The sequence below is a fragment of the Camelus dromedarius genome, chromosome 19, assembly GCF_036321535.1.
Source record: "Camelus dromedarius isolate mCamDro1 chromosome 19, mCamDro1.pat, whole genome shotgun sequence".
NCBI classification, from domain to species: domain Eukaryota; kingdom Metazoa; phylum Chordata; class Mammalia; order Artiodactyla; family Camelidae; genus Camelus; species Camelus dromedarius.
Genome location: NC_087454.1, coordinates 42,823,425 through 42,848,821, shown reverse-complemented (window position 1 = coordinate 42,848,821; position 25,397 = coordinate 42,823,425). Strand labels below are relative to the sequence as shown.

Sequence of the window (25,397 nt, the reverse complement as noted above, 5' to 3'; positions counted from 1 at the left end):
GCGAAGACACTTGCAGCAAAGCAAAATGAATTCACAACGATTGTATCAGAGCTGCAGGTGTGAGAGAGCCTAAGCCTGTCTCAGAGTGCAGGGGACAAGTGGAAAGGAATGGTAAAATTTCCACTGACAATTGAAATTTTGTTAAATAGCCTGCTACTCTTAATTGTATCACTTCATTGTATGTAGGTGTATTTCTGTGAGCATTTATAGCTTCACACAACCCCACCAGCACCTCTTGCCCCCATCGGGGATGGGCTTTCTCAAGCACAGTGCACCCCATGCTTGATTGGGCCACGCTACTGGTCCTGGCCTGGGGCCGGGTTGCTGCAGGGCACTGAGTCCCCGAGGCACGGGCAGTGAGACAAGACAGGAACATCTCAGCTCATGACTGAGGGCCTCCGTTTCCCCCTGCAGTGTAAGAATGCCGGTGAATCAGTTAGAAGCATGCTTCGAAGCTGTCCGTGTACTTGCCACCCAGAAGCAGAGCCTGGGAGCTACCGAATTTCTCCAGAATGCAGTTTACATTCACCTTGACAAGTGAGTTATGTCCTTTTACAAGTGGAGGAATTGCTGCCGTTTCCCTGGAACTTACTCACCACTAGTGTATCTGATTTTCCTTTGCTAGGATTCAGTATAGCCTGCTAAAAATTCTGGAGTCAGATCTTGAAACCCTGATGAAGAGGATTATTTATTTTATTTCTTTATATGATAGTATTTTACTTTCAAAATTCAGAGTTTTCAGTTCACTGAGGAATTTTTTCGGGGGTTGGAGAATCAACGTTTCTCTTACCAACTTTGTGACCTGTTGCTATATGCCTCTCACCTGTCTTCTGTCACTTCTGAGGCAGTTCCATTTGTGACCCTGTGCGGGTTGTTCATGTTATAAAATATAAATTCTGTAAAACTACAGTCCCTTTTACTCCGAAGACATTCCACAAGTACTACTTAAATCTGGGTGTGGTTTTTAGAAGACAGAATCATTAGGACATGTACTTGTAGGTTGCTAGTGCAAAATCCCCAAATCAATAGTCTAGATCAACATCTAAAATCTTTCTAATCTACCTTGGATTTGTATGGATAAGTGAAGCAGTTTGCTAAGAAATCAAGACCAGGTTTAGAATACAGGCTGGTGTAGCTCAGCAAGTCCTCCCATGCTGATGCTCTGCCAGAGGGTGGGGCCAAGGGGAGAGGGCGTGTCCTGCCCTCCCTGAGCTGACAGTTTGATGGCAAAGACCTTCACCAGGTGAAGAACTGGGAGTTTCTTCTAAGAAAAGTGGGTTTGAAAAGAGTCCTAAAAGCGCGGGAGTGACACAATCCCATTTGTCTCAAGTAGGGGAGAGCGGCTGTAGGGCCAATTGGGAGACTCGTGAGTCCAGGAGTGCAGTGTTGGTGGCTTCCACTTGAGCGGTGGGACGGTCAGTGTGTTAAAGCGAACAGATTGAAGACATGTTTCGATGGTAAAAAGGAAAGGATGAATGCTGTCTGTGAAGTTAGAATGGAGTAAGGCCCAGGTTTCTGGGTGGATTAATGAGGTAAATGATAGTCCTGCTGTGCTGTGATGAGGGAAACCTGCAGAGGAAGTTCTGGGGAAAATCTGATGAGTTCAGCTGTGGGTAAATGAAAGGCTGTTAGATGTGTGGACTTGGAGCTCTGGTGAGAGCCAGTAGTGAGTAGGGGGTTGGGAGAGAGTCTTTCAAATCATTTTGTCTTGTGAACATACAAATAAGGATGAGCAATGACACACTTAACACCTCTATATTCTGGATTTAAAACCCAGTAACATTTTGCATTATTGACTGCAGAGGTTCTTAATTTTTTTAAGAGAAATAAAATATATAGAAACAAAATAGTGGAGTTAATCAACATCTTAGATTTGATGTGTGTCCTTGTGTATATATTGATACCTCATCTGTTTATAACTATAATCTACAAAAAGTTAACTTGCTTAGCATAAGAGTTAAATAGAGGGACGTGACACACACTGTTAGGGGTTGAAGCTGATCACCTTGGGCAAATTATGTCGCCTCTCTGGGCCTTAGTTGCATCTTCTGTGACTGCCCCTGGGCCCCTCATCACAGCTGATTTCCTAGACTTGATGTTGGGAGGGAGGCTGCTGAAGGGATTAAGAAGTGGCAACTGCTAGGGATACTGAAGAGTGAGACAAAAGCAGATTAAAGCCTATAAACTTAGTACAAATACCCTCAAAAGAGAAAGAACCTTGCAGTGTTTTGAGCCACTTAGCGTAAGGAAAACAAAATCACGTGGACCCAATTCTCTTGAACATTTGAGTATTGTGGGTTGGAGGGTGTCATCAAAAAAGTGTCAAGAAAAGGCCTTTTGGTTTCCCTTGACGTTTCCAGTAAGGGTGAGTAGCATAAGCAAACCCCACTCCCCCGGTTCACAGTGGAAGGTGCCTTTTTGTGCAAAACTGACCAAAGTTTGGAAACCAGTCTTCAGCGGTGCTGGCAAATGAAGAGATTTCTGGATTGGGTGGGGCACTTGCTGTGACTTCCAGGTGACCTGCTGGCTGGGGACTGTTAGGCGGGCAGTAGGTTTGCAGGGAGACCCGGGTATAATCCCTGCCTCTGAGGCTGCTAGTCTGATTAGTCCCCTGGGCACATGCAGTCCTAATGGGACAGCCCGGGATGTGGCCTGGGACACCTGCAATGCTGAGGGCGAAAAGAGGGCTTCCCTGAGGGGGTGTCCCTGCAGAGAGTGGAAACGTCCTCCTGCAGGTGAGGAAGAGCCTCTGAGCAGGGGGAAGGATGCACAGGCAAGACCAGCCTGAGCACGGAGGGTTTGGGAAGCCAGAAGTCATACAGTGGCCCGAGCAGCCTTGTTCCTGAGAGACTGGAGGTAAAAGATGCTGAAAAGGCAGGCTAGGTTCAGACCCTGTGGTGTTTTATGAGTGACAGGAAAGGACTGGTCAGGCAGGCATGAGAGAACCCTGTGGGCATCCCAGCTGGGGCGTCACGCCGGAGGGAGGAGCAGAGTTATAGACTTTGCCACTTATTAGCTGTGTGACTTTGAGCAAGATCACCCCAGTTCTCTCTATATATATCTTCATCTGTAAAGTGACACAGTGACAAGCTAGTGTCATCAGAAGGCTTAGTTTAGCTCTGATCCTCTGTGTCCAGTCCTGTCAGTGCTGCCCTGTGAGGTTCTGTAGCGGCTGCTCTTACCCTGAGATGGGAGGGCGTAGAGGGACATTGTAGCACCCGAGGGCAGGATGGGTTTGCTTTAAAAGCAGACATGTTGCCGCCTGCAGCTGCAGACCTGCAGGGAGCTTGGTTGATGGTCGTGGAGAGAACTTTGGAGTCCTTAGTGTCGTCTTAAGACTTGTTTTCACTTAGGGACCAGATATGCCTTTGCAGATTAATGTTGAATATTTGGGCTTCTGGCAAAGCTGTTTTCAGAGATGGGTATATACGTAACATATCATATAAAATAAAATGATTTTCTTAACGTGTGGGACTTTGCAGCTGTTGGGAACATCTCTGTTGCCCTGGTCTCCACAGAGGACACTAGGTGTCAGCAGAGCGTGCGGGAGGGCAGGCAACCCACAGTGCTTTTGCCGGCTGTTCTCCACAGTAGGGCAGTCTGCTGAGTTGACTCTTCTCTGAGTTTGGTTACCAGATGAGCAGACAGCAAAGTAATGAGTTCTGGTGGGACTGTATAATGACAGGAAGAAAGAGGAACCAGTAGTTTTTCAGGACTAGAACACGCTTTTGGTTCCTGATCCAGTGTATTCCATTACAGAAGTGATGAGTTGTGTCTATTCTGGGACTTGATTGAAATAAACGTTCAGCCTAAAATTAAGAGTTGTGTTTCATTTGGCGGGAGGACTCGAGCCGGGATGACAGCCTCTCAGATCACTCTGAGGAACTGCTCCCAAGAGGTATGGGAAGAGCTAGGATATACAGGAGCTTTACAACAAAGACCAGGTAGTTGGAACAATAAAAGATTGCTTGTTATCTAAAGAAAGCCAGGTATCTCAAGTTCAAGAATTTAGTGGTTTTCTATGTATGGGGGGAAGCAAACATTTGGACTCACTGAATTCATACTTTAACAAGCACCTAGCTATCTAGGGCAAGTATCCTGTCCTTTCTTATTCTGAGTCTGCTCAGAGGGCACCAATATGAGTGGCTGAGAGGCTGGGTTTCAGGCATGTCCTCGCTGGGGTGTGGCAGCGGCTGCTGATGGCTTGGCTTCAGGATTCTTTGTTTACTGACGTGGTTGCAGTATTTTCTTTCACATTGTAGTACTTTCATTCACAGTGCTCCCCCTTGGTCCTAAATTCGACCAATATTTTGAGAGAGGTTTCATGACCAATTTTGTCCCACGGTGCTAGAATGGCTCATTCCTACTTCTGGTGAAGTATCTTCTGAGCTGCCATTCAAGGTGTTAGTTTTTTATCAGACCCTATTGATACTAAAAGTTCTCTGGATCGCCTGTCTTACTAGTCTATTATGATCCAGGAATTGTTTACCCTTCCTTGTTCATTACCATAACTAGAATCACACTATTACAATTATTTTATACAGGGTTATAAATTTTATCTATTCCTTCAAGATGTTTAGCCATCATCAATCTTGTAGGCCTAGTTACACATTGGGAAATGTAACAGACAACAATTTTATTATATAGACAGGATATAAGTAATTCAGATAGTAACGTTTATAAAGTCATGAGTAAGAATTTAATAGTCGAGAAGTTATATTTTTGGGTTAAAATTTTCCTTGTGTTCCTGATTGAGTTTGAGTGATCTTATGAGAAATTTCATATTTATGGTCAGGGTCAGAGCAGGTATTAATTGGCCAGGTGAAGTCTCCCACCTTGTAAGATCAACAGTTGCCTAAACAGAACTATTATTTCTTTTTAGAGTAACGTTTCTGAGGGCTATCTAGTTAGAGCCTTGGAGTAGGGAAACCCACCAAGGTAACACAGAAGTACTAGACATAGGTAATTTACCATAAACTTAACAGTTGGAGTAGTTCATAATCAAAGGTAGGAGAAATTATCAAAGTAATTGGCATACAGGCCTGGTTCGGTGTCTTGGGTCTGCAGTCTTCTTCAGATGTTGTCTTCTTCTCATCCTGACCTGGTAGATTTTTCTCCATTTGGGCATTGTTTTAAGGTGAGCAGTGCTCTATAGGCCAGTGCACTGCAGGGGCTGTTTCTGATAGGATATGAATCTGAAAGTCCATTTCCTTCAGCTTTGGTTTGTATGGTCTTGTTAAGAGTACCTGAAAAAGGGTCCTTCCATTCAGGTAGTAGACAGTTCTTTAAGTCATGCCTGTTCCAGTATTTATAATACCCTGGCTGCTGGTCATGGGGCATTGGAACTTTACCAAGGATAGATTACTGAGCCTCAGAAACAAACCTAGAGTATTCTTTTCATAATTCAATTAACCTTTACAGCAATGTGACATAACAGCAAGGAATGATCTGGGAAATGTCTAAGTAAATATAGACCTCAATCAACAAAACTAGAAATTAATATCCACTAAAATATAATCTTTTTTCTCTCTAAAGTTACCCTCAGTTTTCTCAAATATAGTCAAATCAAGATTAATTTATTTACAAGCTAAGTCTGATTATTTGATTATATAGGCTTTTTTTAAATTGGCTGTGTTGGAACTTTTAATTAGGAGTCTCAGGGTAGAATGTTAATAAGGTTTTCTTAGGCCCGGAATGCCTCGTCAAGGGCTTGTCATGGATTTCTGCCTTACAGATTTAGGTAAATTCTTTTCTCTTTAAAATACTTAAAATACTTTGAGATTGCTATATCTGTTAGGAGATGATCTTCCTCATTTGTCTGATAGACCCACTGGGGACCTTAGAGTTTTTAGTCTCTTAAGGGATCAGATAGAGAGAAAAGATAACTGTTCCAAGTCTGCTTACATAGGTATAACTTATCAAATTTCTGTGAATCATAACTAGCTTAAGGAGAAGAGTTTCTTTATGTCTGGGAAACAGGTTAAAAGCCAGTAGTATGTCAGACAAAATCAAAAATTATAACCATATTCACCAGTTTACTCAGTCCCATGTAACTAATTCTTTTACTCAGAGTTTTCATTAGACCTTTAAAATTTCTTACCCAGTTTAGTTCAGTGCTATAGTTCGAAATTTATTTGAAATCAATAAATCTCCTTGAAGAGAAAGCAATTTGCAAAATCATCAGAAGGAAACAATTAACTGTATATAAGTGACAAGTGATTTAAAAGCATGGTTAAACAACGTCACACTATAATCGATAAAGAAAGCTGGTCACTATAACTAGAATTATGACTGGTAACATTTCAGATATACCAGAATTTTAGGGAATCCATATAATTTATAGAATATCTATATTAATAATATTTTCTCATACAATATAACCTAGGAAGATCTATTATTCATTTGACAATACCATGTTATTTAGCATGCCAAATGAAACTTACTAGTTTAAAATCTCTCTTTGGGATGTTTCAGGGGCCCTCTGTAGCATCCCAAACTTAACTGGAGATTAAAAGAACTTTAATTAGAAATTGATATTTGGGGAGCTTGTTAAAGGTTTTCAGAACACTTGGTCAGATAAACATATAGATCACTGTAAAGTAGTTCTTTTTCATTAACAAGAAAATACGTTAAAGTAAAAGCAGAACAGGTCAGTTATGTGGTATAAGAAGCTTTACAATTTGTTACTGAAAGTGGATAAACATTTTTAGAAAATTTTGTCATCTTAACAGAGAGAAAACCAAATCTAGTCTTGTACCAGATTACTTCTAAGATTCATTTACTTTGCCCAAGTTGATTCTAAACTTAGACAATTCCGACAACGTACAAAACTCTTTCCTCAGGGTTCCTCTTCCACAAGCGTTCCACAGCTTTCTATACTCACATTAGTGTGTCCTTTATTTTCTCTTCCATTCAGAAGTAACCAGCTTCAGAAGAAAGTCACTATTTTTTATTAACAAAATATAATTACATTCATATATCTTCCTTTACACATTTATCTTACTTTCCTAGGATACTGAGATTATACCCTTAATAATAGAGATTATTTCAGGGTAGCACCAACCATTTATTAATATTTCTAAACACCTTTAGTTTCTCTGTAAGGGTAAGTTAAATGTTAAATAATTCATATTTCAATCTTATTTTATCTGAAAGTGTCATAGCTATTTAATAAAATCCTATCATTTAACTTAATTTAGCACAACTCTAGAATTTAAAGATAGCAAACATTTAGAGATTATCTTAACCATACATTTTAAAAATATATTTTAAAAATTTACCCAAAGCTCTCATCTCATTTGCATTTAATTTACTTAAAATTTTACTACACCACATTACTATTTTTTTTCTTGACAATTCTGCAACAGATATAACAGGATCTTATTTGACTTTCATTAAAACTAGGTACAGTAAAGGTATTGTACTTAATATTGATGACTTTAAAGATGTCTATATTAATTAGAACATACTTAAACTAAACAATATCAAATATTATCTTAATATTGAATATTTTCCAGTTCACGTGACGCTGAAAGTCAACTTGGTCAGTTTTTATTTTAAAAATACTTAATTTGTAAGCTCTTATTTTTTTTTACGTCAATTAAGCAGAGATCTTTGACTTTGATTTTTTTTTTCAGCTGTAGAAATATCTCACATCTATAATGTGTACGCAGGCTTATAAACAGACAAAAGCTAGAGATCTCATAGGTTCACTTTAAAACTTACTTATAAGATAGGTATAATAATAGTTGGAGTAAGCTGAATTTGCTTGCTCAAATCACTAAGGCTTACTATTTATGAAACCGACATTTAAGATTTCTTGACAAATGCTGAAGGACGCGTCAGAATTCTGAGTTCTAAAATGCCAAAAATTTCTTGGCCTTAAGTATTATCTCATTGAGCTAATTAGGCTCAGTCCTAGTTCACTGTTTGCTGTATTTATATTTCTGATCTGCAAGACAAAGACAGACGCTTCCAGTTCCCCAGAGAACTGCTCTGTCATATAGGCCCAATTGTATCTCCTTATTTGGCTTTTTTGTATCAGTGAGAAGAGCTGTAAACAAAGAATTCCATGTTTTAAAACTTTAAGATTTACTTTAGCATGTCTTCCAAAGCTTGCATAAGGTATTTAGTGAGGTCTCTTTTCCTTGAGTTATAAGTTAAACCCAGGGTAAACCTCTTACTTTATTGTCTATTAGCCACTGAATATTAGTTTTTAATTTTACGTTATATTGGAAGGCTCATGAAACTCTATTGGTTTCCTTTACTTTGTTCAATTAATATTTTCTAAGGGATAGATATGTGCCCAGCCTTATAATACCAAGAAGGGGAAGCGTTTTTCCATTGAAATATATCTATCCCACAATATAATTATGCAAAAGTTTTATATAAAGTCCATTTAATATACCAATTTTACAAATTTTATCTCAATTTTATTAAATCTTGTACCCTTAATTTTTATATATATTAGGTTTAATCAGTAATTCCTATTTCTAGAAGGAGTGTCAGAAGCTTTTTTTTTTTTTTTTTTTTATGTGCATTGTATCTAATTATATAGAAAAGTCTCTGGGATTCCCAAGTTTCAGCCAAAGAGCTTAGGCCCTTCTCAATTTTCAATTTGATTAATAGGTCTGTTGTCCCAATCATTGATCAAGTATTTCAGTCTATAATTATGTATTTTTTTTAGCTCTATAAATACATATATTTTAAACTGTGCTAAAGCGGACTTGTTTGAACTTTAATGTTAGGGGGCAGTAGGTGATCTCTTTGGCCTTTTATTTTACTTTACATAGTGTAGTATCAAAACCTTGTATCTAAATCCAAAAATGTCCATTTTATTTATCTCATTCAAAATAACCGTATAAAAATATTTATCCATTTGGGATAAGCCCCTTATCTTTTTTTTTTCCGACATTTTTACAATCCTTTTTCCAGTTATTCAGCCTAATTAACATTAATTATTCTAAGTATTTATTAGCATCTCTAAAACCATTGATCGGAAAGGAAAAACACAAATGTAGCTTTTCAAACCAGTTTTTTTTTTTTTTAACTAATTTCTTAGGTTAAACATTAGCTATATTTTCCTACCTTTAAACTTGATTTTAATAGGTACCAATAAAACGGCTGTTTATAATGAGAGCTCTTTCAACTTTCACCAATTTAAAAGTTTTCCCAAATTAAAGGATCCATCATATGGCCATCAATTTATATATATATATAATAATAATATATATATTATTATTATATATATATATAGTGATTTTAAACCAATAAGATGAAGAGGCTTTTCCACATGAGAGTGGGGGTGTTGCTTAAATAAAATTCAAAATTTACTTTCCAAAAGCTAAAAGCCTTTGTGGTCCAGGCTGATGAAACAACGGTTAAGATGGCAAAATATCTGAAAATTGGTACAATCAAAGGATTTTTGAGAATCCCAATTTATTTGCTTGGCCACAATATGTACACAATACTTGTACCTTTTGTATGACAGAGTCCAAGGTTTCGTTTAAAATAAAAGAAACACATATATACATACATACACACACATAAAACACCCAGAGAAAGATAAAACGTTTAGATTTCAAGGACACAGGAAGAGAAATCCAAGTTCCCCCTAAATGGGATTTTGTTCCTATAAGTTCAGAATTCCAAAAAATATTTTATCAGGCCTGGTTAGTTACTTTCAGGGTGAGTTTTTTTTTTTTCTAATTCCTAATTAATGTTGTAAGTTTTGTACGTATATAAACCAGGCTAGTGTATTAGTTGGAGGCTGGCAATCTGTCATTTCTTTTTCTTTTCTGTTCTGTGTTTTTTTTTTTTTAATTTTTTTTTTTGAAAGTTCTATTCCCCATTGTAAGGTCGGGTATTCAGAATAAAATTGCTGGTAAGATTTCCCGCAGGGACAACACTATGGCGTGAAGTCTTTGCATCTACTATTCCTGTAAGTTTCTCCATCACCCAAGAAAGCTGTTACCAGCCAGGAGGAGGGTCCCATTTTTGGAGTTGAAAGGTTCCTCATAGGAGTTTTACTTTTATTCCAAAAAATTCAATGGAGGTAACCAAATCAAGGACAACATTAGACCAGCCTCTTACATAACCACTCAGTCCTGAACCCAGTGTCTTTCAACTTGGACCCACTCAGGACGTTTTCACTGGGTGAGTATTTTCCTGGTATGTTTCCACCAGCCCCACTTCAGACGTCTCCTCAAGGTGGGTGTTTCCTGTTATCTTTCAAACAGGCCCCACCCAGTATGTCTCCACTTGGTGGGTAATTCCGCCCAGTCTCTTTCAACTGGAGGGCCAGGTACCTGAATACACCGCAAAATAAAACTCAGGATCATCAACCAATATGGGAGATCCGAGAACCAGGAGAGACTCGCCCAAATTCATCTGGATTCCCCAAGGAGGCAGATGGGCACAAAGTGCCAATGCTGGTACCAAGGCTCCGGTAATTCGGAGAGTTCAGCTGGAGAGAAGTCTGCTCTGGGTCCCTTCCTGGTGTCCAAAACTTTTGACTGAAATACATGTGCAGCCTAAAAGTTAAGAGTTATGTTTTATTTGGCGGGAGGACTCGAGCCGGGATGACAGCCTCTCAGATCGCTCGGAGGGACTGTTCCAAAGTGGTTGAGGAGGAGCTAGGATATATAGGAGCTTTACAACAAAGACAAGGTTGTTGGAATAATAGATTGCTTGTTATCTAAAGAAAGCCAGGTATCTCAAGTTCAAGAATTTAGTGCTTTTCCATGTATGGGAGGAAGCAAACATTTTGACTCACTGAATTCATTCTTTAGACAAGCACCTAGCTATCTAGGGCAAGTATCCTGTCCTTTCTTATTCTGAGTCTGCTCAGAGGGCACCGTTGTGAGTGGCTGTAGAGGCTGGGCTGCAGGCCTGTCCTCGCTGGGGTGTGTTGGCAGCCACTGATGATTTGGTTTCAGCATTCTTTGTTTACTGACATGGTTGCAGTATTTTCATTCACACTGTAGTATTTTCGGTCACAGAATGATTATGGATAATCTGCAAACTTGGAAAGGAACCGAGATGGAATTACTTCAGGTACCTTCTAATTTAATAAGCCGTGTGCAAACATAAACATGGAGGAAGCTTACAAAAGAATTTGGTGGTGTAGGGAAGGTGTTCTGCACATTACAGGAGAAGGCAGAATTCCTTTTCTTTGTGGGCAGGGACGTAAGCCCACCTTTCTTTTCTGTAGTGGCTTCTGAGAACACTTTATGGTAATTAATGAACATTGAGAAACGGTGACAAACATTGCATTCAAGAGCTGGCCGGCTGCAAACTTGTGTATTGGACAGGTGGATTTCATAGGCAAGTGGTCAGGTGGATGGGAGAGAGATGAAGCCCAGGCCTGGGCCCAGATTCAGGTTTAAATCGCCATTTCCTCACCATGGGGCCTTGGACTACAATGTAACCACTCCTAACCTGTTGGTGAATCTGTGAAATGGGCATGATAATATTCGTTTGTTCCTGGGATTGTTGTAAGTTGTAAAGACTATTATAGCACACATGAAGCACTTAACACACTGGCACTTAGCAGTGTTCACTGTGTGTGGACGTCCCTCTTCGCGTGTGTCAGAGCCGTAAAGGCATTTGTCTGTTGAGGATGCACTGGTAGCCCCTTGAATATGTTGTGAATTTGGTGATTTCCTTTTATCTTGGTAAATCTGTGTGCCATGGGCAGTTATTTTCATGGACAGATGAGGAATCTCAGGGTAAAGAAGACTGTGTAATTTGCCCAAAGTCAGACCATAATTTTGGGTGCAGGGGCCTCAGTTCAGCATGGGTCCATCTGCCCTCTCCTTTCAGCACCTGAGACAGATGTGTGCTCGGCTGTCTCCCAGCCCAGAATATCTAGCAGGGAGCAAGACATACCTGGCCCTGTGCTGCTTGAGCAAAACTCCAGGGTGGAGGCAGTTACAAAAAGGATAAACATAAAAACAGATGACTGCAAACTGTGATCAGCTCTGAGAAGGAAAGGAACAGGCCTCGCCGTGCAGCGCTTGGAACTTTCCCGTCAGGGCTGCTCTGGGGGCGTTCATCTCAGCTAAACAAACTCTGCTGCTGCACAAAGGCAGGAAGGCAGGGCGCGTGTGACCAGGTAGACTGGGCCTCGTTGGTCATACTCATTCCCCATTAAGCGGCAGCTGTCATGGGCACTTACCTAGTAAACAGATGTTGGCCATAATCATCACGCACTTTGCTTGGTAGTTTTATTGGCCCCACCTTTGAGATGAGGTCATTGAAGCTGGGGAGTTTGCTGCATGCCCGTGATCACCATGGAAATACCCCCACTGGTCTTTCAACCTAGACTGGCGTGGCTGTCATGCCCCAGCCCTGTGAATGGCATCATGTAGCTTCTCCCAAGTGGCTCAAATGACTGATATTAATTTTCTTAATTCGTAGGAAATGGTATGTGACAGTAGGAGAAAAAGGTAGTAAGAAATTGTTTGGAAAACTAGAAAAAAATTCAATTCTTCCCAAGCTGGGGGAGCGTAAGCTCTGTCACACACTCCACTCACTGCCTGTCACCTCCTCCCTGCCGATTCCGTGTTCAGAAGCCACTCTGAGCCTTTGAAGAACATTTTGCCTCATGACACTGTTGACTAGGACCTGCGACCTCTCTGTCCCTGGTTAACTCTCTCTTCAAAGCCATTTAAATTTTATGCTGGCTCCTCCACTCAGATGTAAGAATAGCCTCTTTAAACTTCTTGATGCAGCTCCTTAATGAGGATCTTGTGAAGGAAACCTAGTCAAAACCTGGGATGTATGCACATAGTGACCGTAAACTCAGCACTTTGTGAAGTTCAGAATCAGATGGGTGGGAGACTCAGGAAAGGCTTTTTAAGGTGGAAAGGGGAAAGTGAAAGGACGTAGGCTGTGTAAGACTGAAACATCTCGGTCCCAGCCAGCAAGGCACCTGCGTTCAGGATGGTGGGTGGGGAGTGCAGAGTTGTCACAAAGAAAGAAGTGGTGGGATGGGAGGGAGGACAGTTAGGTACTTTACTGGGGAGGGAAATAGTGGGCTGAACATTTCCTGGTTGAACAAGAGGACTGTGACATGATGTGCTTGTATTTTGGAGAGAAGGATTTTGTGGGGACAGGCCTAGGGAGAACGCTCTGTGGCTGGGGATTCAGCACGACAAAGAAACACAGAGAACCGGGCAGACCCCAGGGCCCCTGCTGGGGGAGAGGCTGCCCGCCAATTCGAGCCCTTGTGGCTGCTTCTGTCCCTTAGCTGGGGCCTTAGAGCTCCCTTCACAACCCAGTCCTGTTAATACAAGAAAAAATAAGTGGGGCATGAGAAGGGCTGTGTGCCAGGCTTTGGTTGAGCTCCTTGGATGTGCCCTGCCAGATGTGGTTACTTGGCTTCATGCAGGAAAGTATTCAAGCGCAAGCCACTGTTGAGTAAAGGTAGACTTATTCAGAGAGATTCATTGAAAGGCAAGAGAAATTCCACGATGTGTGGGGGTTTGATGCTCTGATTAAAAGTAGGTACACACTCCACAGAGTGTGGGCCTTCTCTGAAGCGGGAGAGAGAGGTGTGACCCCTAGGTGGTGCTGTGTTGCTTGTATTCATGGGCTTGGTTGTTTCATATGCTAATAAGTAGAAGGACCAGCCTAAGGGCAAGGGGCTGGAATTCACAGGGAGTTGGCCATTTCCCACCATTTGACTTTTTTGGCTAGCCTTGGGACTGCCATGGTGCCTGGGGGCGTGTTATTCACCATGTTACTATTACAATGGGTGTATAATGAAGCTCAAGATCTGCTAGAACTTAAATCTCTTCATCCTGAGCCTCAAGGCCTATTGGGGGTTGAATCCTTCACCATTTTGATGTTAATTGCTGTGGCCTTCCTTGAATGGCTGTGCTCTGCCCCCTTCCATCCTGTCTCACTGTGATGACACAGAGAGAACAAAGGCCCGGCCCTGGCTGTGCTCCTGCATTTAACAGGGGGAGGGGTGGGGTGGGCTGAGGATGACTCTGGGTGGTGTGAAGGATGTTTCAGATTTTGCCACGTGAGACATGAGGACCTGCCAGCTGCCACCGCAGAATTATCTCATGGGCATTATCGCTTGTGTCACTCATTTGTTTCTATTTTTCTTTTTTTTTTTTTAAGTATTTAATCTAAATTTAATATCAGGTTTTTTTAGGAAACAAATTTCTCTTTTTCTTTTCTTTGGGGCTCTTTTCTTTTGGGGGGGTATGTAATTAGGTGTATTTATGTGTTAGTGGAGGCCCTGGGGCTTGAACCCAGACCCCGTGTATGCTATACACACGCTCTAACACTGAGCTCTACCACCCGCCCCTTCATCTTTTTCTTTTCGCTTTAGCTGCCAAAAATCTTACAGCTGAATTTCTAGTCGGCCTTTAACACTTGCCCTGACTCCAGGGAATCCATTTTTATGACTTTACGTCCCCCTGGTTTCATTTAAGTATTGAATCTCCAATTTCTCTTCACTGTCACATTTGTCTTTTTGTTGTTATGGTTGTTAAGCTGTGTTTAAAAAATTGTTTAAATTCTCTTTTAGCAGGAGGCTGAAAGTAAATAAATATGTAAATAAACATCACACTTAAATGCTTTTATACATTCTAAGCTGTTTAGTAGTTACTTAAAAACTGGACTGATATTAAAGTTATAACATTTTTACATTATTTTTTAATTTTTTCTAAATGTATAGCTGATTTACAATATGATATGTTTCAGGTGTACAACAGTTACTCCATTTATACTTATTGTAAAACATTGACTGTATTACCTATGTTGTAAGATACATCCCTCTAGCGTGTTTACGTTACATGTAGCAGTTTGTATAAGAAAGTTGGGTAACACAGAATCTGTGGCGTGGCTGTGTCTGACTCAGGTTCCAGGTCACCTTGCCTGTCAGACCTCAGGCCCTCACACCTGTCTGCAGGGCAGCGAGTGGAGGCAGCTCTCATCAGCGCTGGTACAAACCTCTGAGTGGCAGTGACAGCAGTGACTGTGGACATGCAAAGTTTTGTTCCAGGAGATTTACATGCATTTCTTCATTTATTATTTAAAGCCCTCCTGTGAGGAATCGTTTTATGTTTTTAATGAATAATACACTTTATTTTTAATTTGATAGACTTCAAACTTCCAGAAAATTTACAGGAGTAGTACAATGAACACTTAGATACACTTCACATAAAAGGGCAGTATTTGTCCTTTTGTGTCTGGCTTATTTCAGCATACTTTTTTAAGGTTCATCCATGTTGTAGCCTGAAACAGTAATTTATTCTTTTGGTTTAATAATATCTTTTTTCTTTTTTTTTTTTTTTGTTTTTGGTCTATTTAAAAATAGTTTCATTGAAGTCTAGTCAGTTTATAATGTTGCATCAGTTTCTTGTTTACAGCACAACACTTCAGTTATATAGGAATATACATGTATTCATTTTCATATTCTTTTTCAACATAAGTTACTATAAGATATTAAACATATTTCCCTGTACTATACAGTATAAACTTGCTGTTTATTCTATACATAATCAGTATATGCAAACCCTGAACTCGCAAGTTATCCCTTCCCACACCATCTCCCCTCTGGTAACCATAGTTTGGTTTCTATGTCTCTGTGGTTCTGTTCTGTAGATAAGTTTATCTTTTTGTTTGTTGGTTGTTTTATTTTTTTTTAGATCCCACATGTGAGCGATCTCATATGGTATATTTCTTTCTCTTTCTGGCTTACTTCTCTTAGAATGACATTCTCCAGGTCCATTCATGTTACTGCAAATGGCATTATTTTATTATTTTTTATGCCTGAGTAGTAGTTTATGGTATAAATATACTGCAACCTCCTTATCCAGTCATCTGTCAGTGGACATTTAGGTTGTTTCCATATATTGGCTATTGTAAATAGTGCTGCTGTGAACATTTGGGGGAAGGTGTCTTTTTGAATTAGGGTTACTTCTGGATATATGCCCAGGAGTGGGATTGCTGGGTCATAGGGGAAGTCAATTTTTTGTCTTTTGGTGAATCTCCATACTGTTTTCCACAATGGCTCCACCAAACTGCATTCCCAGCACAGTGTAGGAGTGTTCCATTTTCTCCACAGCCTCTCCAGCATTTATGGTTTGTGAACTTCTGAATGATGGCTATTCTGACTGGTGTGAGGTGATACTTGATTGTAGTTTTGATTTGCATTTCTCTGATAATGATATTGAGCATTTTTTCATGTGCCTATTGGCCATTTGTATGTCTTCATTGGAGAAAAGTTTCTTTAGCACTTCTGCCCATTTTTGGATTGAATTGTTTATTTTTCTTTCTTATCAAGTGTAAAAGCTGTTTATATATTCTGGGAATTAACCCCTTGACAGTCTCATTTATTGTAAATATTTTCTCCCATTCCATAGGTTGTCTTTTTGTTTTGCTTACTGTTTCCTTTGCTGCGCAAAAGCTTGTAAGTTTAATTAAACCCCACTTGTATATTTTTGCTTGTATTTCTATTGCTTGAGTAGACTGCTCTAGGAGAACATTGCTGAGATGCATGTCAGATGTTTTGCCTACGTTTTCTTCTAAGAGGTTTGTAGTGTCTTGTCTACATGTTTAAGTCTTTAAGCCATTTTGAATTTATTTTTGTGTGTGCTGTGAGGGAGTAGTCTAACTTCATTGATTTACATGTAGCTGTCCAGTTTTCCCTACACCATTTTCTGAAGAGGCTGTCTTTACTCCATTGTATGTTCTCACCTCCTTTGTCAAAGATTCAATGACCAAAAGTTTTTGGGACTATTATTGATAATTTTTTTACCAATTCATTGATGGATGGATATTGTTTGTAACTTTTGGCTACTCTGAATGATACTGCTATGAATATTGATGTGCAAGTTTTTGTGAGAATATGTTTTCATTCTGTTGGCTGTACAGTTGGCCCGCCATATCTGTAGTTTCCACTTCATGGATCCAGATGGCTGATTGTAAAGGGACTCGAACATCCTTGGATTATGGAATCCAGGGTGGTGGGTTCCTGAAACCTATCCCCCGAGGATACTGAGGGATGACCCTATATGTAGGAGTAGAATTGCTGAGCCATATGATAACACTAAACTTTTGAGGAAACACCAGGCTTTTCCAAAGAAGCTGCACAATTGCCCCTTTCCAATGGCTGCATATTGAGGGTTCCCATTCTTTTGCCTCCTGACCGACACTTGTTATTGTCCGTGTTTTCATTATAACCATCCTAGTGGGTGTAAAATGAGATCTCATTTTGATTTTGATTTGACTAGTGATGCTGAGCATCTTTTCATATGCTTATTGGCCATTTCTGTATCTATTTAATTCCTTGGTAAATTTAAAAATTGGGTCGATTTTCTTTGTATTGGTCAGTTGTAAGCATTTGATTTATATCCTGGATATTAGTCTCTTATTAGATATATGCTTTGCAAGTTTTTTCTACTATTCTGCAGATTGTCTTTCCACTTTACTTTTTTTAAACGTTAAGACAATTTCTTTATAGGGGAGGTAATTAGATTTATTCATTTATTTTCTTAATTTATTTATTTTTTGCCAGGCATGCACTCTATCACTTGAGCTACCTCCTTCCCCTTTCATTTCACGTTCTTGATGATTTCTTTTGTAACAATTGGTTTTAATTTTGATGAAGTCCAGTTTATCTGTTTTTTTTTTTTTATCACTTCTGCTCTTGGTATTGTATCTAGGAAACCATAACCTATGCTAGGACCACAAAGATTTATACTATGTCGTCTTTTAGAAAATTTATAGGTTTAGATTTTACGTTTCTGTCTGTGATCCAGTTTCAATTAATTTTTATTTGTTATATACAATAGGGGGTTTCAGATTCTAAATTCATTCTTTTGCCTGCAGATACCCAGCTTTCCCTGCACCATTTGTTGAATAGACTATTCTTTCAATGGAGTGTTGTTGGCACCCTTGTTGAAAACTGACTGTAAATGTAAGATTCCCCCCTGGAATTTTTACTGTGTCTCATAGATTTATGTATCCAAACTTATGACAGTACCATAATGACTTGAGTACTATAGATTTGTAGTAACCATTAAAGTGAGCCCTCCAACTTTGCTCTTCTTTTTCAAGATTGTTTTGGCTGACCTGGGTCCCTTGCACTTCCATATGAATTTTGGGATCAGTTTTTCAATTTTTGAAAAGAAGTCAGCTGGAATTTTGATAGCGATCCCACTGATTTTGTAGATCACTTTGGGGAGTCTTAACATTTTTAACAATATTGTCTACTATTCCATGAACATGGGATGTCTTCCTTATATGTTGATCTTCTAAAACTTTTTCAGTGATACTTCAAATTGTTTAATGTACAAATCTTGTAAATTTTTGTTAAATGTATCTCCCATTTTATTTTTAATGCTGTTGTAAATGGAAAGGCTGAGCTTCTTAAGGGTGGGACTATATATCAATTTGTTTATTTCTAGGATTCCTACACATCAAATACACTAGGTTTATATTTGCTACATAAATCTATCCACAACTCTTCCCTCCCCTGTGTTATAAGAAACCAAGACCCAGGTTAAGCTACCTGAACACCTATGTGGAAGTGAGAAATGAGACCCTTGGGTGGGGCTCTGTGCAGATGATACTGAGAGCTTATGTAGGATGGCTTCATCTTAATTTCTTTTAAACAATCCTTTCAGTGTATATAGTCAGATACATTAAGAACATGCCCTTTTGATGTACAGAGGAGCTAAGACTATCACTTTCAAGTAATTTCTAGTGAGAATGTTGTACTTGAAACCTAATTTGTATCTATCTTTGAAGATTTATGTTTCAGGAGCTTTGACTAAAGAACACCTGTCTTTATTCAATAACAACAACTAAATGCTCAAACAACATGTAAGAGTTTGAGCTGTAACTGGAGGCAGTGCTTACCTCTCCCAATACACATGTGCTGATCTACTCAAAGGGGTTCGTCCAACTATTTGTCATTAGTCTGTTGGACAAAGCCTTAAAACATTGATTTAAGGTTGCTGGAATGCAACATATTCTTATTAATACTAAGTAAGCCCATATTGAGTGCTTACTGTATGTTGGGAATTGTCCCTCAGACTCACATGAATTTTATTTCTCTGAAAACCGTACATATTTCCTTGTTATTCCCACTTTACAGATAAGGAGACTGAGGATTAAGTCTTCTCTCTTTTTGGGGGAGCTCATTATCAATGACTGGAAGTTGTAAGAAAAAAAGATATTGATTCATCCTGAGAAAACATTTTTCTGACAGTCAGCATTGAAGAAGGTGACCACTGAAGAGGGTGATCATTGTTCGAGTGAGACGAGCCCCGTGTGGTACGGAGTCAGCATCCCAGTCCTGGACACGGCACTGTGCTGCATGGTGGGTGAGGCGGCGTGGCCGCACAGGGAACGAGGATGCCGGGCCGTTGGGTTGTGCTCAGGCCTGGTGAGGCTTTCTCTGAAGAGCAGTGGACCGTCATTGACAGATTTTAAGTAGGGGAGTGGGGTGCTCTCGTAGATCACATTTGTGTTTGTAGAATGCTTGCAAACATTCAGTAGGCTCGGCAGAAAGTGATGTGACGAATCAGAGTAGGGTGGCTGCGAGGTGTAGCAGTGTTCAGTTTTCAAGTGGTTTTCAGTCCCAGGTTTGTGGCTCAGTAGCCGTGTCACTTTGGATGATGCACTCAAGGAAGTGAAACAATTTATCTAATCAATTAAAGCAGTGATGTACCGACTTCCCAAGACTGCTGTGGCAATCCAGTGAGATTACGTGTGCGCAGTGTGCAGCGTGGTCCCCAGCACAGAGACAGGGCTGAGTGAGTGCCATTCAGTACCTGGTAGGACAGGTGTGGGTGGTGGGACTCCATGACTGAGGAAATCTGGGCCCTGAACGAGGGGTCCAGTCACATCTGTGAGTGATGGGCCTAAGCTGGGGTAGGGAGGGAGACCTTGTCCCCCGACCAGGGGCCCTGGGCAGGACTGCTATTGGAGGAGAACCGTGAAGTCAGCTCTTTGCAGGTGGAGTTTGAGGTGCCCTTGAGACATCTAAGTGCAATGTCACGAGCTTAAAGAGGAGGTCTGGGCCCGGGCTGTGCATTTTCCTATAATCTCAATCCCTGAGGATGCCGAGGTTTTATCATTGAACGTGAAGGCATACTTTACAGGACAAGTGAATAGTAGTATCATCTCTGTCATCAAAGCTCACGTCTCTTTATTCATCACTCACTTTGTTAATTGGGTACTTACAGAGCTCACTTTACCACCCTCACTTGGGTTCAGGCTCCACAGTAAAGAGCTGGTGAGCCTCCCTCTTTTCCAGAAGAAGACACATTTAGCTGGTAGCTTTCTGTACCTCGCCAGACTTAGAATTTTAGTTTGTTGTATTAATTCTATTTTCTGTTGGCCATCTCCTGACAGGAGAGACGTTTTACCTCATGATCATGTTTCAATTAGCTGTTACTGAGAATTGCTGATCTGATCCATAGTGTATGTATTATATTAATTTTATACAGTATTTATCATTTTTCTGTCTTTGTCCTTTAATTTTGTATGCCCCTTCAATGTTCTATCCTATTTGGGGCGTTATTTTTTTTAATTAAAAAATGTCTGTTAGCAGTTAAGAAAACAAAAACAAAGAAAAATGCACATGATACCTAAATTTAGAAAATATCTAGTGTGTTTTCTGTCTCGGCAATGGAGTGTTCTAGAATCTCGTGAAAACCTTCATTACACAAGTTCCTTGAAATGCTGATTAAGAAATAAAACCTTCCTTCCTCATCTTTCAAGCTACACAGCTAATTGTCAAGAAAGTGAGGGGAAATCCTCAGAAGCCAAGACAAAGCAGAAAGCAGGGATTCTGGGAGATAAGCGAGACTTAGAAGCCCTGGGGTGCCTGTTGGCTCCTGAACTGAGCTTTAGTTGCCCTGACAGGAGGGCAGGAGGTGAGCCCAAGTCCTCTCACACTGGGAGTTGGATGGCTGATCATATGTAAGGCCAAGCCCATCCCGAGAAGCCTGGTTTACTAAAGGTTGAACTAGGGAAAAAAATCCTCAATGCAAGAAACTAAGGAATGTCAATATTTTTGGAAGAGTGGAAAAATAACAAATCCAAAGTAAGGATATAGTTTAAAGCTGTTCTGGCATGAGAGTGACCACAAACTCCTGGCAGAAAAGCACAGCTATTCCTGGAATGAGAAGTTGTGTTTTGAATGGATCAGTGAACAGCCATTCCGAAAAAGGCCTCCAGAGTATTGTGGATCAAGATACTGGACCGCAAACACATCTCTTCCAAAGGTCATTTAAATAACCAGAAATTTTTTAAAGGAAAGAAGCCACAATCATATTTCTATTTATTGACATTACTATATGCTAGGAATTCAGAGGTAACTATGTGAAGGAAACTTAGCATAGAAGCTGTAGATGTGCCTGCACGCAGGACATTTCACAGAAGTGGCCGGACTTGTCTGCAAACAGAAATTCCTGCCAAGGGACTCTGCCCGTTCCCAGGGGAAACATTGCTTGCAGACAGGAATGTTTAGTAGTTCCTCAAAAGGAACAGGCCTGGGAACAGGAGAGTCTGAGTGTAATTAAGATAAGGAAGCCTTAGATGTAGTGCACATGTGTCAACCTAAAAAATGTTTACTCTCTGTGCTTGGCAAGAGTTACTCCTTTGTGTAGATGGTATAAAAACTAAAGGAACCCGAATCTCGGGAGACATTTTGCACCACAGCAGCTCTCTGATTCATTTCGTCGGCAACAACTATGGAGTTGTCTCCTATTTTATGGACCTTACTTTCTCTTTGGGGAGACAAACTGACATAGTCGGGGAGCTTGGTAGAGGGAGGTGTTAGTCTGTTGCAATTAGCCAGGAGAGGAGATTAAGAAAGCAGTGAATGGTGGGTGAACTTTTTAGCTGAGGACAGACAGTCTTGTTCAGTTGGCTTTTAATTGCAGGCTCAATGAGTAGTCACTAGAGGGAATAGATCTTACGGAGGATGGACTTAGCTCAGGCCTCTTTAGAATGGACAAGTGAACCTGGAGAAAGACAGTCAAATCTGTGCAGACATTGAAGTTCACTTGAACGTGCTGTTTCCCTGAGCCAAATATCGGACAAGTAGAAAGCACTTCTTGAGGACAGAGGAGTGGTTTTTAAGGTTCTCCAAGAATGAATCCCAGGGAACCGAGATGGCCAGTTGTCAAACTGTGACTTTGCAATTTGGACGGTGTATCCACCAAGGTTATTGGCATTTTATGGGTTTCCATTTCTCGTTAATACATGTCAGGTGATGAGGACGTGGACACACGTGTTTGACACCTTGTCGAGGTGACTTTGGGTTCCTGCCTAGAAGCATGGGCACAGCTGCGGTTGCGTCATACATCTTGCCGCCCATCCCGCTCCCCGGCTCCGTGATCACTGCAGATTCGTCCCTTGTTAACCTGTCCATCTCCTCTGTGACATCATAACCCATGAAAAGACCGGAGCGTATTAACTTGACTTTCTTAAAGCAAAGGAACAGATCTAATATGGAGTCAGATTTGTTTTTCCTATTTCAGTAGTGCCATGGAGAAGGAAGTTTGGGCAGCTTTTTGTAGGGTCCTGGAGGATTTCTCTGTCAGCGTCTGGATGCCTCTATTGAAAACCCTTCATAGCTGTCTGGCATGCTGTAAAACCACTCCACCTGTTTTGCCCTGAAGATGTGTTCAGTTTATAACTCATCTCTACTCCTTGGAAAACAACTCAATAAAACCTCAGTTGGTTTTCCACCAGCCATGGGCAGGGGTGAGGGATAGCATGTTACTATTTTATAAAATAATAATAATAATAATAATAATAATAATAATAATAATAATAATAATAATAATAATAACAACAACAACAACAATAATAATAATAATAAAATTAATCATAATAAAAGAAGTTTTAAAACAGCACTGGGCACATAGGAGAGAGTCAATAAATGCTTCCTGGCTGAAATCAAAAGTGATGGCTCAGTGATTCCATGGCTGCTGTATTTGTTGAACTTGTTACTCCTTTGCTCCATTACACTTTTTTTAAACTGAAAAAGAAACACATGCATATGGTTAAAAACAATTCAAACAGCAGAAAAATACACAAGTGAAAGAAGTTTTCCCTCATCCTCTGTTCTTCCAGCTGTCCCTGGAGATGCCACTGTTTACTATCCTTTGTGTGCTTTTCCAGATATGCTATGCACATTCCCACCTATGCATGTAAATTCCTTTAAAATTTTAGTTATTTTTAACTTAAAGGGATTTAAATCCTCAAGTGGCTTCTGCCCGGGTAATGGAACAGAACAAATCTGACTGCATATTAGATTTTTTCATTTGACTTTAACCGTATGCTCTTTCTCCTAGGCTTCATCTTGCTTGTAAAACAGTGTTGCCTAGAGCCTGAAATATACAGAAGAGTCTATTCTGAAGGCTCTGACCTTTAAGGATATTTAACACTTTTCCATTCATAAAATGATAACAAGTTACAGAATAGAAAATAACTTTTGTTTTGTTGGAGGTTTACAGAGATTTGACCCAGGCAGATAGCTGCAAGAACAAAGGATTCTAAAAACAAAGAATTCCTACACCAAGAAGTTTGCAACAACCAAGCACATAGGAAACGAGCCTGAATTCTGACTTGGGGAGATGGTTTTCCAGGACATTAGTTTGCCATCTAGCTCTACAGAAACTTGCTTTTCCATGCCCCAGCAGCGGGTCTCCCAACTTATTGGCCTGTCCTTCACTGAGGAGAATGAATTTGGACTCGGTAACACTCCTATCTACCTAGCAAGCTGGGCACTGGAACTGAGGACAGCTCTCCCACACCCAGGAACCAACTGTGAGCAGTTGATGGTTCCACTTGGGTTAGGTGTGTTTTACCCAGGAGGGATGGGACTATGCACCAACACTGAGGCAGTCTGCTCTGTCTGGGGCTCTGATCTTGTACCTCCCGCTCCCCGCAATGCCAACACCTGGGACAGTGGAGCTAAGGCAGAGATCGTGCCTGCCTGTTTCCCAGCCTGTAAAAGGGGAATATGTACACTTCCCAAGGTAGTTCTGAGAGACAACACCTGCGGGTGCTTGGTTCCCAGAGCAAAAGGAAACCCAGCTCCGCGTGGGGACAACGGGTGTGATCCCCGTAGGGGTTCTGCAGAGGCATCGGCTGGAGGGCTGGACCAGGGAGGTAAAACTTGAGCTGCGGGCCTTGAAGGGTTACAGAATGGTACAGAGGCAGGACTGCCGCCTCCTTCGGGGTGCCCCAGAAGTAAAGCTTTTTCTTTACATCTCCGCTACTCCCCTCCCCTCTCCAGATCCCTACCTACTCTCTGCTCCTCCTGTCCATCTGTCTCCCTCCACTTTTCCCCTCCTCTCCTCCTCCCCCATCTTCACCCTCCCTCGATGCCCCAGCCTCTATCACAGAACCTAGAGGATCTCTGGCCCTCCTGCGTATGCGCAGTCGGTGCCAGCTGGACCGCGGGTTGAAAGCTCCAGCTCCGAGCTTGGAATCGGCCACAAAGTCTTCTCAGCTCTGTCGCTCGGTAGGCCTTTGGCTCCTGCCCGAGGCCGGGGCCTCTGGCTGTGGAAATGCAAGGTGGGGGGCTCCCGGGAAAGGGCTCAGGCGGCTGCGGGAGGGCGGTCCTCGTGTCAAAGCCCGCGAGGGAGCGAGTCTGCGTGTGTTCAGCTGAATTGCTCGGGCCAGACCCCTCTACCCGCGCCACCTACCCCGGCGCCCCGGCCACAGCTGTCCAGGGCCAGGTGTGCACCTGCCGCTTCTCGCCCCAGCCAGGCTCCCCTCAGTCCGCGGCTGGCGACCCCTTCCCCTCTCCTGCCCACGAGTCCTATTCTCCCGGGCTTCCTCTCCTTGGCCGCCGGCTCGTCCTTGCCCCTGTGAGGGCTGTGTCCCGGGTGGGCGGGTTCTGCGGACCCGATCGGGGGGGCGGGCGGCTGGGGCTCGGGCTGGCCTCCGAGCAAGGCTGCAGCCCGCGCCCCCCCCACGCTTTCCCTGCCCTGTGACCACGGGGCTGCCCTCCTCTCCCTTTCCAGCTCCCTGAGGACAAGCTCAGCGGCATGCGCGCTGCTCCCCGGGCTTAGAGCCTCCGGCTGTAAAGCCCAGTTTCTCCTGGTGGAGTCTGGAAAAGGGAGCGCCAGTGCTGAGGGAGTTTCCGTCTCCCCCCTCAGTGTTTCTGCCCCAGGTAAGTACCTTGAACAATTTCAGGTCTTATGATGGCGGTGCTTGTTGATGTCACGTGTTTTCATAGTGCCAGGAATTACAGTGTTGAAAGCAGGGCTTTGTTCAGTAAAAAGTGAGCTGAAGGCATGAGGCTGTGTCATGCTCTTTCCTTCCCTTTCCCAGGGTGAAACGTGTGACAGTCGATTTTAAAAACATAGTTACAGTCCCTAACTAGCCCAGCCCAGCTAGTG

The 25,397-nt window shown here is 41.5% G+C and overlaps 1 long non-coding RNA gene across 1 annotated transcript; it reads left to right on the top strand.

Moving 5' to 3' along the window:
• LOC135318591 (uncharacterized) lies at positions 1 to 24,447 on the top strand. The gene is made up of 3 exons (XR_010376759.1): positions 1 to 111; positions 415 to 537; positions 24,287 to 24,447. It is a non-coding gene; the product is annotated as an uncharacterized LOC135318591 (long non-coding RNA).
• The last annotated feature ends 950 nt before the right edge of the window (positions 24,448 to 25,397 follow it).